The sequence below is a fragment of the Drosophila montana genome, unplaced genomic scaffold, assembly GCF_035044405.1.
Source record: "Drosophila montana isolate Dmon_TW-CO22-7 unplaced genomic scaffold, ASM3504440v1 contig_3326_1, whole genome shotgun sequence".
NCBI classification, from domain to species: domain Eukaryota; kingdom Metazoa; phylum Arthropoda; class Insecta; order Diptera; family Drosophilidae; genus Drosophila; species Drosophila montana.
Genome location: NW_026998210.1, coordinates 329,286 through 346,284, shown reverse-complemented (window position 1 = coordinate 346,284; position 16,999 = coordinate 329,286). Strand labels below are relative to the sequence as shown.

Genomic DNA, 16,999 nt, shown 5'->3' with positions numbered 1-16,999 from the left:
ATTCAATCAAAGTCAGCGCAATATTTACCGCCACATTAATCGATAAATGAACGCAATGTCACCCATTTGCCGTTCCACTTGGCTGTCGGCCCAGTTGGTAGCGCCTGCACAGGTGTCAAGATAGCGACAATTGATTGCTGGGAAAGTGCGTTGGCTGGAAAGTGCTTGAGCTGCGGCCTGCTGCCTGCTGCCTGGGACTCTTTCTCTTTTTATATTGACAGCCTGTTGCAGTTGCAGTTGCATCGATTAGAAGCAAGCGCTGTGGCAAGACACACAGCGAGCTACCAAAAGTGGGCCAAGTTCTGTGCCGGCGTCGCCAAGTCCCACACACACACAGACACACACATACTTAAAGAGCGGCTCTGGTGTTGTTGCTGCTTTGGTTTTCTGTCAAGATTCGGTAACAACACAACTTTTGACTGTGTCTCGACCGTGCTTGGTCATGCAAATTCTCAAGTGTTTCTGGGTCAGCCGGATATACGAGTGCATTTTCGGTTGAATTTTTTCAACTTTTTTCTTTCTTCTCGAGCAGCTCATTTGCCATTTGACGCCATTTGGCGCGTTGCAGCGATCTTGGCCGCCAAATCAAACCAGTTTCGAGAGTGCAACATGCACCGCGCCAACGACTCGCTGCCTGTCAGTCAGTCGCAGCAAATGAGTTTTTGCGGTCAGCCGTTGCTGCGTTCGAATGCTGCCTGCCAGTGATGCGCGTGCACTTATCGATAACTTCTCGCTTTTCATTAAAGGCATGTTCATTTCTTTAGAAATCTTGCTCGCATTTTAAACTGTTCCGTTCTCAATGCTTGTTGGTTATTGATTCTCTAATTTTTAAGACTATCTTAAGAATAGTTTTATCGATAATTTTTTTTATCGATAATCTTTTAATCGATAATTTCTAAATTGAATTTCTAAAAATTTGCTATTCAAATTTGTTATGTCAAACTTTTGGCAACTTTTGCTCAAAACCTTACCTTATTCATCGATTGTTTTCCATGTCGCTGCCTATCGATAGTTTTGATGTCTTAATATCGCTTGGTATAAAAAGTCAGCTAGCGTTTTATTTATGTGCCCCAAGGCTTATTTTTACAACCCAATTGCGGTCATTCAATTTGTTCAGTCACCTTAACGTTTCGCTGTGCGTTCCCCTCCCCCCGCCCACAGCCGACCCCTCTCTCGTGGAAGCTAGCCGTTTTGCTCTTTGCTCTGGTTTTCACTTCAGCTGGCATTTCTTTCGGTTTAGTTTTCCCTTATTTTCTTTTTCGACTCTAATTGACGAGTTTTTGTTTTGTAAATTTGTCGCTTGCTTTTGTTTTCTCGTTTGTTATTGTTAAACTTTATGTAGAGCAAAGCAACATGGTTAACCTGTGCTAGAGTCTCACTCCCAGGCTAGCTTTTTCTCTCTCCCTCTCCCTGTCTGTCTCTCTCTCTCTCTTTCTCGCTGACTGTGTGTCAAGTGAGCGCATTAAATGCGACGTGCCCTGTCAAAAGGCTTATATCGAACTTTTCGGCTCACATTTATTTGGTGCTTTTCCGTGCCTTGAGAACTTTTCAATTTCATTTTCATAGACCAAGTTGCTGTTGTTCATTTATAATGCGCGTCGTTGTTGGCACGACCTAAGACAATTTCTTGCCACAAAACACGGCGCTGTGTACCAATTTTTAGTTGCCGCTCTGCCGTCTCATTCACATGCCACTCAGGTTGGCGGCGCGGTGCAGGGCAACGGGGCGCGGCAACAACATTTGCCCGGATCGTGGCTTCAAAATTCATTGGCATGCCAACATGTGCTGCTGCTCCGGCCGTTGTCATATGTCCACTGCCCGTTTGCCCCGCCATCCGCCATCCGGCGCCCAGACTTTGCTTTATTTAGCACTTGGCTGCCGCTGCCGCTGCCGCTGCTGCTGCTGTTCCTTGACAATCGCAACTTTTTTCATACATGTTCCAAATGTCGCAGTGGCTCAAACAATGTCCGTCCGTCTGTCTGTTTGTCGCTTCGTTCGTGCAAACGTGCTCGACATGCACAGAATTCAATAAATAAAATGATTTCGGTGAAAGCGAAGCGGGCATAGAACCCAGCCGCAGTCTAAGGCCAGAGTCAGAAGTCGTGTCGCAGCTAATGCCCAATACAGCGCCACAATAATTCAACAACCTCAACACCCTCAACACCCTCAACACCCTGAACACCCTCGACACTAGCCCTAATGCCAACAGTCATAAAAATTTTGCATAGTCTTAAGTGTGTTGTTTATTTTCTATTTTCACCTTTGCCTCGAACGTTTTCCCATGATTTCTCAGCTTTAATGGCCAAAACGCGTCAAGACTTCAAATGCGATACAAGTCAATCAACAATTTGTGTTGCTCTCCAATTAATTGCCGAAAATTGGTCGATGCAAATCAATTATTTGCACATAGAAATTGTTGTGTAGCAAGTGCCCGACTAGCAGATACCCTGTTACTTTCAGCTTCCTTCATATACATAGAGAAACGCGGCTTGCTCCGCGTTTTCTTCTTCTTTCCTTTACCCCACTCCATATATAAGGGAAAATGCAGTCTTCATTAACTTCGGTATTTATAGTCCGATTCTTATGATATTTTCGGGGCCATGGTAAAGTTTGTGTAGACCAAAGCCTAACGTTGCATCTCTCGTGTATATTGTATTATAACCTTCGCCGGATAATAACCTTTTCACAATGATCACGCATCTATATACTTTACGACTAAGTACTTTTTCACCTAAACAGTACAATTTCTTTTTTTTATCCATTTCGGAGCGTACAAACACACAAAAGCTGAACGAAAACGAAATGAGAAACTCACAAGAATAACAAATAACTTAACAAGCTTTTTACTTATGTATTTATTTCTTTTGTGTAAATTTACCTTTTATTTTTTGCACAAAATTTGCTTTCGTTGTAGAATCTGAAAGTAAAAGCAAAAGTTGTTGAACAGGTTAATAACGAAATTGGATGGGTAGCAAAAAAAACTCTCAAAGAAAATGTGCAGATAATTCGATTAGACGCGCTTAAAGCTAAAGACAATCTATAATTTGCTAAAAAAGCCGATCTGAAGTCTATATCATTCTTATATCATCTGGAAAAACGAGCTTTGGAATTTGATAAATGATCTCGGGCTGGCGGCCAATGTTAGACGGCGCGTTTGTCGCTTAAGTCTTTTGTTTTTTTTTTTTTGTTTTGTTTTGAGGCCGCGGCTTCTTCAGCTCTAATAAGATCATAAAATGGAAAACAACAGCAAATTGGCGTAATAAAAGCATGAGCATGAAATTAAGCCAAAGCCCGCATCATTCTGCCCAGTTACTTTTGCCCCAGCGGCAAGCGGCAACAAGCCGCGTATCGCGTCGGTGTCGTGGTAAATTACCGTTACCTAATGACACACGACACGTACCAGAACACAGAGTTCTACGGCGCGGGGACAGCAGAGAGAGAGAGAGAGAGGGGGAGAGAGAGAGAGAGGGCGCTGGCCCGCTTCAAACGTGCTGCAGACCCAAGCGATGAGATAAGCCTCAAAGCCAAAGCCAGAGCAACAGCAGCTAAACTGGCGTCTAGAAGCTGAAGCTCGTTGCTTGAAGCTTGCCCAGAATCATAATGGCGCTGCGCATAGTGAAAGTTAATTGAATTGGGCAGACCAGCAGACCAGGTAGACCAGGCAACTGATGAGGAGCTGCCTCTGGAGCTGCCAGATCAGTTGGGCATCAAAGTAAAAGCTGATCGTAATTGGAATACAGCGTTGAGCCGGATCCAGTTCATTTGTGCAGATATGCCCAGCTATAGGTCGGCTCAGTTCACAAGTGAGCCAGTTTATTTTGTTCGCACGTAATTAGAAATATAGCCAAGTACCGTTAGATTCACACATATCTGTCTAAGTAGCTCAGTTCGCGTGAGTTTCTCAGCATTAGATCTAGATTCGGAACTTTTACCCAGATGAAATACAAATAATAAATGAATCTAGATGCAACACGCTTTTGCAGCGATTTCCAGCAACATTCGTTCCAGTTCCGTTGTCATTGTTCGTACTAGTTCCGGTTCCAGATCAGCTGCTTGAAGGACAACTCAGCTTGAGCTCAGATCTGTTGGGACTTTCATCGGAAAAGCTGCAGCTCCAATTAAGTTCTGTTGGCTTTTTCTGAACCAGTTGAGTTCTTTTCTAGTTTTAATGTAGTTCAGTTCATTTTGCCAGCCCAGTCAGTGTTTCAGCTCAGGAGCAAAACTGGCTACAATTAAGTTGATTTTATTTGCCAACATTTCTTGGTACCACAACCCGGTTTAGTTCCATCTCAGCAAGAGATGCCTTGGCCAGCTTGGGCCCGTTCGCATGCCTATTGCCGTTTCGGTTCCAGTTCCAGCTCACGTTCTGGCTTACAGCTGCGTCTTGTCTAATCTAACGGCTTGTGCTTTATAAATATAAATTCTGAAACTGAACAATGTTTAACGCATAATCAACTCTGGCAGATCTAACAGCAACAGTTTCACGGCAACTTTGAAATCTGTAACCGAATTGCGTTCGCTCCGCATAAATTGTTGTTGAGCTAACCCCGTCGGCCCTGCGGCCCTCCACCAACCACTTTGCAGCTCTTTATAATAAACAAAAAAAATAAAGGAAGAAAAAAATTGTTATGCATGGCAATTTTCCATTTTGAGGCCTCTGCCTTGTGTTTTAATGCCATGAATTACATTTGCCGTTGGAGTCGGAGTCGGAGTCCAAGAAATCATCCTCAAGCTCAGCCCCAACTGGACGGGCCATTGTTGTTGCTGCTGCTGCTGCTGCGGCGGTGGGCGGCAGGGCCAGAACCAAAAATGAAATATTTTAAACACCAGAACGTGTGCGTGTGTGTGTGTGTGTGATGATATCTAAGACCCCAAAAGGCTAAGCCAGCTGCTCTTCTTCCACTGGCTGCCATACCAAGTGCCAAGTCGCCGTCGCCTGGTGTTGCAGTGTCAGTTTTGCATCTGTAAACAGAGCGAAACGTGGCCAAAAACACACACGTGTGCCCCGCAGTTGCCAGTTGCCAGTTGCCAGTTGCCAGTTGCCAGTTGGGCGTGGACGCTCGCCAAAGATTTGCATAGCTACAGCTGGGGGCCTCTAACGGGGCCCAACCTTTTACCGACCCCAAAGGTATTTGGTTACCTTTTGGCGCAGCGTATGCAAATATCCAACTAAATGCATGGACATCGCCCCAACGGATATGGACTATGGGCGGTTATTACCATTTATAGCGCTCGGATACGGCTATGAAGCACAGCCAGCGAATGCCAGCGGGCACACAAGTGTAACTGCAGCATTTATCCAGATACAAGATACCAAGTGTTTCGGCATTGCAGTGTCTGGCCCAAACCAATTTCTATTGCCAAAGACCGTGAAAAGTTCTTGGCCAAAACTGAACTGAACTTCAACATAACCTCAAATAAATATAAATCAAAGAACAATGAAAATAACTAGCTCAACATTGTCTTGTAGCTACGAGCTATCTGAGTTTTTTGTATTGCTTTGAGGGCTAGCGTACAATTGATCGAAGCACTATTTAGTTTTAAATATGTTTATCGATTTCTATGCCTGAGAGTTATCGATTAATCAGCCTAAGCTTCAGTTAAAGATTATTTACTTAAGAGCACAGTTCATTTAAAGTGTTTCGAAATATTTGGAAATTTTCTACTTTATCTATTTATCTATTATTTTTTCATCATATGATAACATAGTATCTATGTCACAATAGAACTATCTATTAAATAGGGTTGCATGTCGTTTGAAAAAACAAAAAGGTCGCCAGTTCGGTTCACAGTTTGAACCGGCTTTACACACCCAGATTTTGGTTCAGGCTTCGATTAGACATACAGCATGTTAAGAAATTGTTTTGACAAAGCGAAAAATGCATATTGTCCAAATAAATATACAATTTAAACTACATTCTTTTAATGTTTTTATTTTGTTACACATTTTATATCGATTTTTCTTAGAAATTGTTAAAAAAATACATATAAATTTCCATTGCTCCAAACAATTTTTAAAAATAAAAATTCAAAATTATTGATTACAAACTAAATAAGAATACCGACCATTAAATCATTGTAGAGCTTCTCAAACAAACTATACGGATGTATTTGTATTCGGTTGAAATGAACTTTAAAGCTAAATACCAAGCAGAAGCTATCTTAAATGCGTGCACTTAACCTTCATTTCATGCTAGGTGCATCTGAAGCTTTAATGTATTCAATTTGAATCTATAGATAGCTCAACTCGTGTTGTGTGTTCCTGCCAAGGGTTCAATTGGATGACCCTGCCCCACAGCCGCACAGCCGCACCCGCCCCCATTTCAGCACTCCCCTGAGGCCTGTTTGTGCTGCTGTTGCTGCTGCAACAGTTGCTCTTGTTAACCCGGATGAGCAAACCCTTTGCTGCGGCACACAGACATCCACACACCCAGTTAGTTGGTGTCTTGTTGCACATCCTAAACTAAACAGACAACAGACAACAGCAACAGCAACAAGAACAAGAACACAAAGAGCTGCAAGTAGAAGTGTTCTAGTCGGGCGTGCACGACTAGGAGATGCCCTGAGCTCCCTCAAGCTCTTTCCAATCCTGTGTGGATGTGTGGAGTAAGCCAAAGGGAAACAATTATCTTAAACTGTGTATACTAAAAATACTCTTTGATAACTATCGACCATGTCACAAAATCGATATTTATCGATATGTTAACAATGGGAGGATATATCGAAAAAGATTATAAAAGGGTATAGGCCGCCTTCTGCCTGCACTAAATAATCTTTAATCTTTAATCTATTGACAATGTCACAAAATCGATATTTATCGATTTGTTGACAATGGGAGAATATATCGAAGAGAAATGATATGCTGAAGAAATATATATGAAATCTAGCTTTTGTGACGGACAGACAGGGTATAGTCGGCCTTCTGCCTGTCACATACATTTGCACAAACGCTTCATACTCTGTTTAAGCACATTCAATGGGGTTAGGGTATGAATGGAAAACATCCTGTACTCTCTGGCCTGGCAGGAGCAACAGCAACAGCAACTCGACACTGGCAAACAGCAAATGGTCGCCATTATCCAAATGGCTGACATGCAACGACATTGATGATGTAGTTCTCTAACCAGTGACCAGCTGCAGCCCCTCCCGCCCGCCACGACCCGCTGCAGCAGCCAGAGGCAGCTCCTCCTAGCTCCTTGCCGGTTGGCAATCTGCCAGTTTTGGTCTTGTTGCTGGTTGTTTGGTCTGTTCTAATTGCTGTTTGCCTCGTGTTTTAGCTCGTTCGTTTTGAGGATTTGGCTTTGCGTGTGTGTGTGTGTGCGGTGTGTGTGTGTGTGTTTCGTCGCTGGGGTGTTTAACTGCGATTTGAGTCACGTTTCATTACTCGTGATGCTAGACAGTAATCACTTGATTTTCTAGCCATTTGCCGGCCTGTTTTTGGTGTTGACTCTGCCACACGAAACGCAGCCAAAGCCAAAGCCACAGCCAAAGACAAAGCTGCAGCCAGAGATGCCAAAGTCACGTCCAGTTTTATTTTTATTTTTTTTTTTTTTTTTTTGGGAGAGTTGGGGCAGCTCTGTTAGCTGCTGCTGCTGCTGTTGCTACCACTCTACGTGGAACACAGGCAGCTTGTTAGATGCGCAGGGAGCAGACGTTGAGCAGTTGTTACCCGACGTTGTTTTTTTTTTGGTTCCGACTGCGTCCCAATGCAAATTCTAATTTGGTTTCTTGGTTTTTGTTTGATCTCGTGACGCTTGTCATTGCGCCCGAAATGGACGCTGATCTTCATTTGCGCCTCAAACTGCAGACAGGGTTTAGCGGAGGGCGGATGGAGGGGGGATGGGGGGGGAGGGGGGTGTTGGTCATGCAGCTGCCAATCGCAGTCGAAGCTTGATAATCAATTAACCCTGGTCAAATGGGCAGTCGCCAGGCTGTCGCAGCTGGAGCCCAGTTTGATATCGACATCGTCTTCGATGCGAGTCCGATGTATTTGCCAGCGAGTCGCATTTGTGTTTTGAGGCCTTCTGAGGTTTTGCCTTAGAGCTCCGATTGCGGTTCTTGGCTTCGCAATTTTCAATTTCGCATCGCGGTTAACCTCAAAAAACACAGCTGCCCATTAGCAGCGCATAAAGGAATCTAACAATCTGGCAGCCGGGGCAAGAGAAACACACAAAAGCCAAATGAGAAATGCGATAGTTCTTTCACATCTTCAGCCTCAGCTTGAGCTTGAGCCCGAGCTCGAGCTCGAGCTGCTTCTTCGCCTTCCTCCTATTAGTATTTCTTTTCCATATAGGCCTAGGTTTTGATGTCAGCTATACGATAGCCTAGCCAAGCATAGCTGAATGCTCTCGTTAGAATCTTTTTATAGGTCCACGTATCTATGACAAGTCAAGAGAAATAATCAGAAAACTAATTTCTACATGATCTGCGGTCATTTGCAATCTTCAATTCCAGATCAATTTACAAACCACAAATACTGCAAATATTATCTATAGCATATCACTTTTGCTTAGCTTTTTTATTTAGATTTGTAGAACAGAGAGAGAGAGAGAGAGAGAGAGAGAGAGAGAGGGAGAGGGAGAGAGAGTTGGAGAAAGAGTGGCACTAGACAGTTTTGATTAGAGAGCTTTCTTTAAGGCCATAGTTGAGCATACGATTTGGCTGCCGGAAACTAGCGATGAGCGCGTGAGCTGGCACGAAAAATCAACTGAACAGACGAATGATAATAAAAACATGTTGATAGCCCAAAAAACTCATCTATTTCGTACGCAATCTAAATTTAAAATATCTGACAATCACATTAAGAACCTTAAGAACTAGTGATGAGCACGTGAGCGGGCACGAAAAATCAGCTCAACTCACGAATAATACCACAAATATAACATATATTACCAAAAATATGTTTAGATTTTATAAATTTCGTATGTCATCTGAATTTCAAGTATCTGGTATTGGTGACAACAACATTCACAGTTATCGGAACCAGCGATGTGTTCGTGAGCTGGCACGAAAAATCAGCTGAACTCACGAATAATATCTGAAATATTTCTAAAATGAATACATTTCGTAGGCAGCTCGTTTCCAGCGACGAGCGGCACAAAATTGTGATTTAAATTTACAAATCGCTGCATATGAAATTCTCAACAAATTTTGGATCGTCTGCAACAGCAGCTTCATCTGACTTTTTGGTTTATATGCATATATATTTTGTTTTTGGGTTTCGGGCAGCGAAGCACGTACAAAAGATTTGTGTTGGGCCTTTTTTTTTGTGTTTTTTTGTTTTTGTTTGAGAAAGGCTGTCGCAGCTGGCATTGTGGCTAAGTAGGTTAATTTTGACCGGTTTGTGGCTGCCACAAGATGCAACGGCAAACGGCATTTGGCTAACAACTGCAGCAGTTGTTGTTGCTGCTGCTGCTGCTGCTGCTGATTGACTTGAGCTGCCTTATTAACCAGCTAGTTTTTATTTCGTCTAATGAAGCAACAAACAGCAACAACAACTGCTCTCTCAGCAGCTCGTCTAACGATGCAAATGTCAACGTTGCCCCCAGACCAACCCTCGTGCCCCATCCCCAGCCCGGCCACAGCCCGGCAACAGCGCTGTCTGCCCTATGCATTGACATTGCATTTTTCCATCGTTGTCCGTTCAACTCGTTAATGCCAAGCTGGCAGCCCAACACAATTGGATGCCTGGCCACCAGCAGGCAGTCAGTGCATTGATAGATGCAATTACATGCCATATACATGAGTATATATCTATGTATATACATATATACATGTGGATGGTTGGCAGAGGTAGAGTATATGGATTCGACTATATGCAAATGAGGCGCAGCCACCGAATTGTCAGTTCATTTGAAATGCACACAAAGTGCGTCTGTGTGTGTGTGTGCGTGTGTGTGTGTTAGACAGCTTTGGAAATGGCAGCTGCTGCAGCAGCTCTTGACGTACTCTGAAGCGCGATTTCCTTTTTTGGCCAAACTCGATATCATTGAGGATGATCCAAGCTGTGCGCGCGTTCCGATGTGTCTGACGTTTGGCCGTTTTTTCTATAGTATTTTTTTGTTGTTGTTCTTGACGATGTGATATAATTCCAACAATTTTAAAATCGGCAGTCGGCTAACGGTTAAATGCACATTTCACATGCTTGAAAATTTGACTTCTTGTGACAGTTTGTGCAATATTCGAGGCTTGCACAATTTGAGCTGTATGCCAAATGTCTGGCAGGAGCAATTATGCCTGGACAGCCTTGGCTCCACAAAGTTGATTTTGCTGTCGTCCAAAACTCGCATAAAAATACCCTATTGTAGTCTTTGTGACAAAGGCCGTGCTAGACATAATCAGGCTTTTGAATCGAAAAGGAATCAGCTATATTTTGAGCTCAAGAAATCAGAGCATTTCTTTGGCTTGTTTGCGACAATTTCCGACAATTTCTTAATTATTCTCTTTTATGAAGTTCTTTTCAATTATTTTCTTTTATATTAAATGAAAAGAAATTGGAACATATCAAAAGTATACTTGAATCTAGGCACTTATTTGTATTTGATAAGATTTATGTTTTATTGGAAGACTTTTGAATTTTATTCCTTACATTTTGTGTACATCAAGTCCCATTCTAATTTTCTTTTTATAATTTCTACTTTTCGACTTTTCTACTACTCTTTTTTTTATAATACTTTATTTTGATCGCATATATTTTCCCATTCGATGATGATTCTGCTTCTACTACAACTCATCCTTTAAATTCTGCTTCTGTTTGGATTCCTTCAAAAACCTCACTCAATTCTTTATAATCAGCTTTATTCGATATCATTCTTTGCGAGTTGTGCTTTTTTGCTTTAATTGAATACCTTTTGCTTATAAGCTCTATTTTATTAAGCGCATCGTGTGCTGGAAATGAACAGGTTCTAGTTTACATTATAATCGAAGATCATAAATACGTTTCGGTTTTAAGCGCATTTTCGTGCTACAGCAATGCCAGAATCGATTAACAGATTTCCTGATGGTTTCATCCAACCTCACAGACAGACTGTCTGTCTGTCTGTCTGCCAGGCAGAGGGACAGTTGCCTGGTGCTAAGTGCGTTTCGAGCCCCTCTATTGATTTATAAACAACGCTCGAATGGATCACTCAATAAGCAAGCTCCGACACTTTTGGCTGGAGCACGATAATATCGCTGGTGGCCAGGAGTCAGGGTTCAGGGGTTGAGGCAAGGGCTCTACAGATCTATTTGCATATATAAATATATATATATACATATTTGTATGTGTGTGTGTGTGTGTGTGTAGCGCACCTTAAAAGGCCGCCCGGACGAGAGCGGCTGCTGTGAGAGTTTCGAGTTGAAGCCAAACAAAAGGTAACAATCTTAACTGGCCAGCCCAGCCTCGTTTAACATTGCCTTAACTGGAGAGCTGAAGAGCTGCAGAGCTGAAAAGCTGAAGAGACGTGAGCTGAACTCGAAGCCATTTGGTGTTGTCGCCGCTGCCAGTTGCCAGTTGCCAGTTGCCAGTTGCCAGTTGCCGGTTGCGTGTTATCTCTGGGGCTGGCTTTAGCATAAGACATAAATAGCGACTGCATTCAAATGAGTCTGACAAACAAACTAAACCAAAGCAACAGGCCCAGCCACAACAACGTTCACATCCAGCCGCCGCAGCCACATCCATGTCCACGTACACAGTTCACCGCGTTCCAAGACGTCGCTTGAATATGAAAAATGCAAATACATGCACAAAAAAAAAACATACAAAAAAAAAAAAAGAATTCCATGGAGCGGTGGACACCAGTCACTGGGCACTCGCCACTCGGCAGTGAATCTCAGCTGGCTGAGCGTTTGGTTTGGCGGCCGCGTGGGCGCTGCATGTGATGCACAAATGGTTGCACCGAACAGCACAAAATGCCGCACACTGCGCAAATAATACTGAAGCCATTTCAACAATTGATTTCCAGGCTTAAGACACCTTTAAGCTTTGATATTGAGCCATGTTCGACAAGCTAGGATTCATAGTATATGTCCCCAACTCGGATAACTTTTGTAAAGCTCTGCTAGTATATATAAAAGCTCAAGCCTCAAACGCTAAATAAAAGCGCTTCCATAGATAAAAGTGTTCAAAACTATGTTTTTTTTTAACAGATTCCTGTTAACAGCTGTAGTGCAATGTAAACAGTCAGAGAACATGTAAAGCCTTCTATGTCAATCCTGTTAACAGCAGAAAGTATTAGACAGTTAACAGTCAGAAAAGATAGAGCACACATCTTCTATGTTAATGCTGTTGTAATAATTCCGTTAACAGTTGACAATAGTTAACAGTGTAACAGTCATGTTAATTCTTTATGTAAATTCGTTCTTTCCAAAACTGCATGCGAAGATTGTAAATTTGTTGCAGTGTAAATAAAAGGCCTGAGGCCGCGCTGCATTTTGCAGCTTGTTAAAAGCATACTCAATAATTGCAATTATTTCTCATATTTTATGAGCGCATTTCAATAATGAAGCCACCAGACACCAGACAGACAACCAAAGCCAAAGCCAAAGCCAATGTCGATGCCGATGCCGAAGCCAAGGCTGTTGCTGTTGCTGTTGCTGGAGCTGGAGCTGAAGCTGAAGTTGGAGCCGCTCTTGCGGTCTGGATGGTCACTGCCATAGCGGGTGCATTTGGGGCGTTTTTAATGAGCCTTAAACTGCCAGTCAGAGAGAACCGTCAGGCAATGGCCAATGGCTGCCAACTGGGCAACTCTGTCTGCAATTTGGTCTTTCATTTATGGCTAAATTGCTAAATTTGGTTGACTCGGCGGCGTTGGGTTGTTATCGCATCGATTTAGAATCGATTGATCGATGGCTGCTGGCGCAACTTTCTCGCCAATGATGGAATTCTTACTCCAGTCTCCAGTTTCCAGTTAGCCCCATTGGGCTCCATTCAACTATCCACCATGTAAACCATTTACCTAAGCCCCAAGGCTGATGTGTGCTGTTGCTAATGGCCAAAACGAAATTTCATTTTGGGCTTTCTGCCCAATTCAATTGCCCAATTTCGGTTAAGTTTTCATTTCATTCCCAACCAAATTGCCCAGTTTCCTACGGTACTAATGCCGTTGTCCAAATGGAAAGCCAGCCGCGAAATAGGTCCCTGAAGTGTGCAAATCTTAGCCATAACAAATCAACAACAGCTGCTTCACTAAAGACAATAAAAAAGTGCACTTAACAAACCATTAAATATCATTTGGTATGCTGAATTGTCTTGTGAACGTTTCCCTGTCGATAGGCAGTCTGTAGAGCTGACATTTATTGCCTGGACTCTAAACAACAGCTGTAGACTGTTAACATGTAACTGTTAAACAGTTTTAACAGCCTAGCAACTGCTAACAGAAAACAGACAAGGGCTATGTGCTGATTTTTTGCTGTTAACAAAATCTGTTTCAAGTGTTTACATTAACGAGCTAAAAATGTTAACAGTTAACATCTGTACACTGTTAACAGCCAGCTGGTATCTACGGTAGATAGCAAACTGCTTGGGGATATGGGAAAATCTTAGTAGCTTAGTATAAGGAATTGCTTGTCAATCTTGGCACATCAATAAAGCGATTTATTTTCTTTTACATTTTTTTATTCTCTAACAACAGCTGTTAATAGCAAATTGTGGGCCCTACCAACCATACAAACTGAAGTTTCCTTAAAGATTGCATCAATCATAAAACTTTAATGCGATTTCCGCCATAAACCAACAGTTAAGCCAATTAACATAAACATAAAAGCTAACAGAAAAAAAAAGAACTAAAGCATCTGTTAGTTAACAGTGCGCTGTTAGCTTTATGTAAATGCCAGATCTGTTAGTTAATGCGTAAAGCCCTGCAGATGCGCAGCCCAATGTAAAGACAGCGAACAGCTTGACACATGGGTGTTGCACACTCGCTGTCTCTGTGTGTGTGTGTCAGGCATCAGGCTGTCCAGGAAAAAAAAAAAAAACTAAAGAAAAAACAAAAATAAATGTGATGACAGACATTTGGACTGATTGACTGATGGGCATTAAGTAGCTGAAATTGCATAACATTCGCGACCAGCTCAACGTTCAGCTCCAGCTAGCCTGGCATCGCATCCAAACATCGGCGTCCTCTTTGCCTTTGTCTTTGTCTTTGGTGTTGGCTTTGACTTTGGAGCTGCTCCATGCGCATTTGGCCTTTGTTTTGTTTTGGCCATTCGCCTGTGGCATTGATGGCTCTGCGGCTGATGTTTAATGCTAATCCCAATGTCTGTCAGTCAGTTGCCAGTAGGTGCCTGGACAGCAGCAGCAGGCATCTGCTGCCGGAGGAGCTGCACCAGCACAGCTGCGGCCCGAGTTATTGTTACTGTTATTGTTGTTGCTGCTGCTGCTGCAGACGAAGATGAAGTTGGCATTGTTGGCAGCCTGGCAGTAGGCAGCATATCCACAATGGCAAACTGGCAGTTTCATAAAGTGAGCAAACAAATGGCAAGCGGCAAGCAACTTCTGTGACTCTGTTCCAACTCCTGTTCCAGCTCCTGTACAAGCTTTACGGATTCCTGCTCTAACGCTTGCGGCCTTACTCCTCAACCATGTTCTGTTCCATTTCTTGACTTAGATTTGAACTTTTGCTTCATATCCTTGGCTGTCACCATTTTTTTGCGTCAACTCCTTCTTAATCTAGTTACCCATCTACTGCTCCTTCTTCAGCTATATTTTTCACCTCAACCTCTGCTCCATTTTCATCTTTAGCGCTGTCTTCCACTGCATCTCAATCGTTTGTTACTTAAGCTCCTGCTTTCAGGACTGCATCATCGCCTGCTTCATTTGCTTCCTCGACTTCTTCTTAAGCTTCTCATTTTTTTCTGCTATTTTAGTTTCTGCCCCACTGCTTGATTCCTCCTTCATCTAAGCACATCTCCTCATGCATCTTCAGTTGTAGCCCTTGGTTCTTTTCCAGCTACAACTCTTCAACTTAAGCATTTTCTGTCCCGCCTCCTGCTAAACTTTTGTTCCATCTCCTGCTCCATTTCCTTCACCATTTCCTGCTCCATATCCTGCTCTATCTCCTGCCACATCTTTTGCTTACCTCCTGCTCCATACCTGCGAGATCTTCTTCCTCTACTCTTGCTCCATTTCCTGCTTCAACTCCTCTTCAAGATTAGATTTCAGGCTTCATTTCAGGCTCCACCATCAGCTTATTTATGCCAATTCTGCCAACGATTTTCCTTCAGTTCATCCCACTTCTGCCAGCAAAAAATAAAAACCTTCGCTCGTGCTGTGCTCATTAGCAGCCCGAACAGCGAACTTGTGTGTGTGTGACAATTTGTACCACACAATGGAACGCATTGTTAGCAGAATTCTTAGGTCCCCACCCCTCACATATAGATGCTGAGCACCCACCGACACCCCCCTCCCCCTGCCGAAGCTGGGCTATCCCGTAGGCTGGTGTATCCGTTACTTGGTTGTTAGAGTTGCCGCTGTTGGCCATTTGTTCTTGTTGTTTGTTGGACGCTCAAAATTGCCCATAAAGTACAAAAATGTATGTGGTTGGCCATTGGCAATGACCACAGCAGCAACAGCAACAGCAGCAACAGCGACAGCGACAGCAACAACAGTAACAACAACCAGAACAACATTCAGCCAAGTTCATGAAGCGAACACTTTGTCGTTGGCCAAGTTTGCCGCAATCGCTGTACTTGTTGTTGCTGTTGTTGGTCTCGTGTTGTTGTTGTTGTTGTTGCCGCACGCAATTTGGAATTTATTTGCACAATAATTGGCAAGCTGAATCAATAAACGCTCGCGGGCAGCCAAAAGTAATAAATTAACAATTGCCACTTCTAAATGCTGATAATGAGCACAATCATCATCATCGCGCTCATCATGACGCTGCTGATGATGACGTTGGCCATAAGTCAGCTGCGGGCGGGTGGGGCCAAGTTACAGCTCGGCCGGCCGATGAGAAATGACCCAATAAGCCGCGAATAAGCCGCAGAATAAATGAATGCGCAGCGCTAAGAAAAGGGAAATTGAATTTTTTAAGCGAAAACAATCGATACATTTATATCGATTTATGTGAGCGCACATAAATCAGACAACGGCAGCAGAAGAAAACACAAAAAATGGGTGTAAAGAATATTAAAATGAAATATGAATAATAAATCGAATTTAGCACTTATCGATAGCTAAACACTTATCGATAACTATTTAATCAACTACACTTATAACAATCGAATGTGTGCCACAAATTGCCAACTTTCCAAGCTGATAATAAATCATATGCTCATCGAGATGTTTTTGAAATGATATGGCATGAAAAATCGTTGACAGCATTCGATTACGAACGGACAAAGGGAGGAAAGGAGGGTGGGAGGGTGGTAGGGTGGTAGGCTGATGATGGCGGCGATTAGTGCAGCGTTAACGAACAGCTAAACAGCAAATGGCACTGCAATTTAATGATTTTGTGCCCAACTCGAGCAGAGACTAGCAGAGCGCTGCTGCCAAACAAAGCAGAGCCTTGTGCCAGCCGGAAATGGATGCATTCGAGCTGATAAGCGCGATAAAAGCGCAGCTAAATGGCCAACAGAAACCAGCAAAGAGTGCTCGAGTCGGCAGTGCTCGACTAGGCGATACCCTGAACAAGCCAGCACGAGTATTTTAGCATCCTGTGCGATCTTTATGGCATTTTCAGGGCTTAAGTCTTTTAACTTTTGGGGGTAGATATCCGAAAAGTGAAGTATTCCTATTCTACATAAGCCAGGTTTCGTATAGCTAGCTCTGATAATCTTCGAGTTATGCTTAGGAAGCCATGTCTCAAAATCGATATTTATCGATATTATTAAGGAGAATAGGAGAATATATGTCTCACGGTTCAATAAAAGCTGAGTCCGTTTGCCTATTATACTCCTTTTACCCACTTTCAATGGCGTAAAAGCGCGCACGAAGAACGGTCAACGATTTGTGGCACACACACATGCGACCCAAGTCGCCAGATACAAGCGAGCGATACGCGCAGTTTTGTGGCAGCAACAA

General features: G+C 43.0%; 1 protein-coding gene across 1 annotated transcript in view; it reads right to left on the bottom strand.

Annotated features, from left to right (window-relative positions):
• tyn (trynity) overlaps window positions 1–16,999 on the bottom strand; it is a 46,719-nt gene that overhangs the window by 18,638 nt on the left and 11,082 nt on the right. Inside the window, exon 3 of the mRNA XM_064691120.1 lies at window positions 2,879–2,917. The gene's annotated coding sequence lies outside the window, so the exon portion shown is untranslated. The remainder of the gene's footprint in view (window positions 1–2,878; window positions 2,918–16,999) is intronic.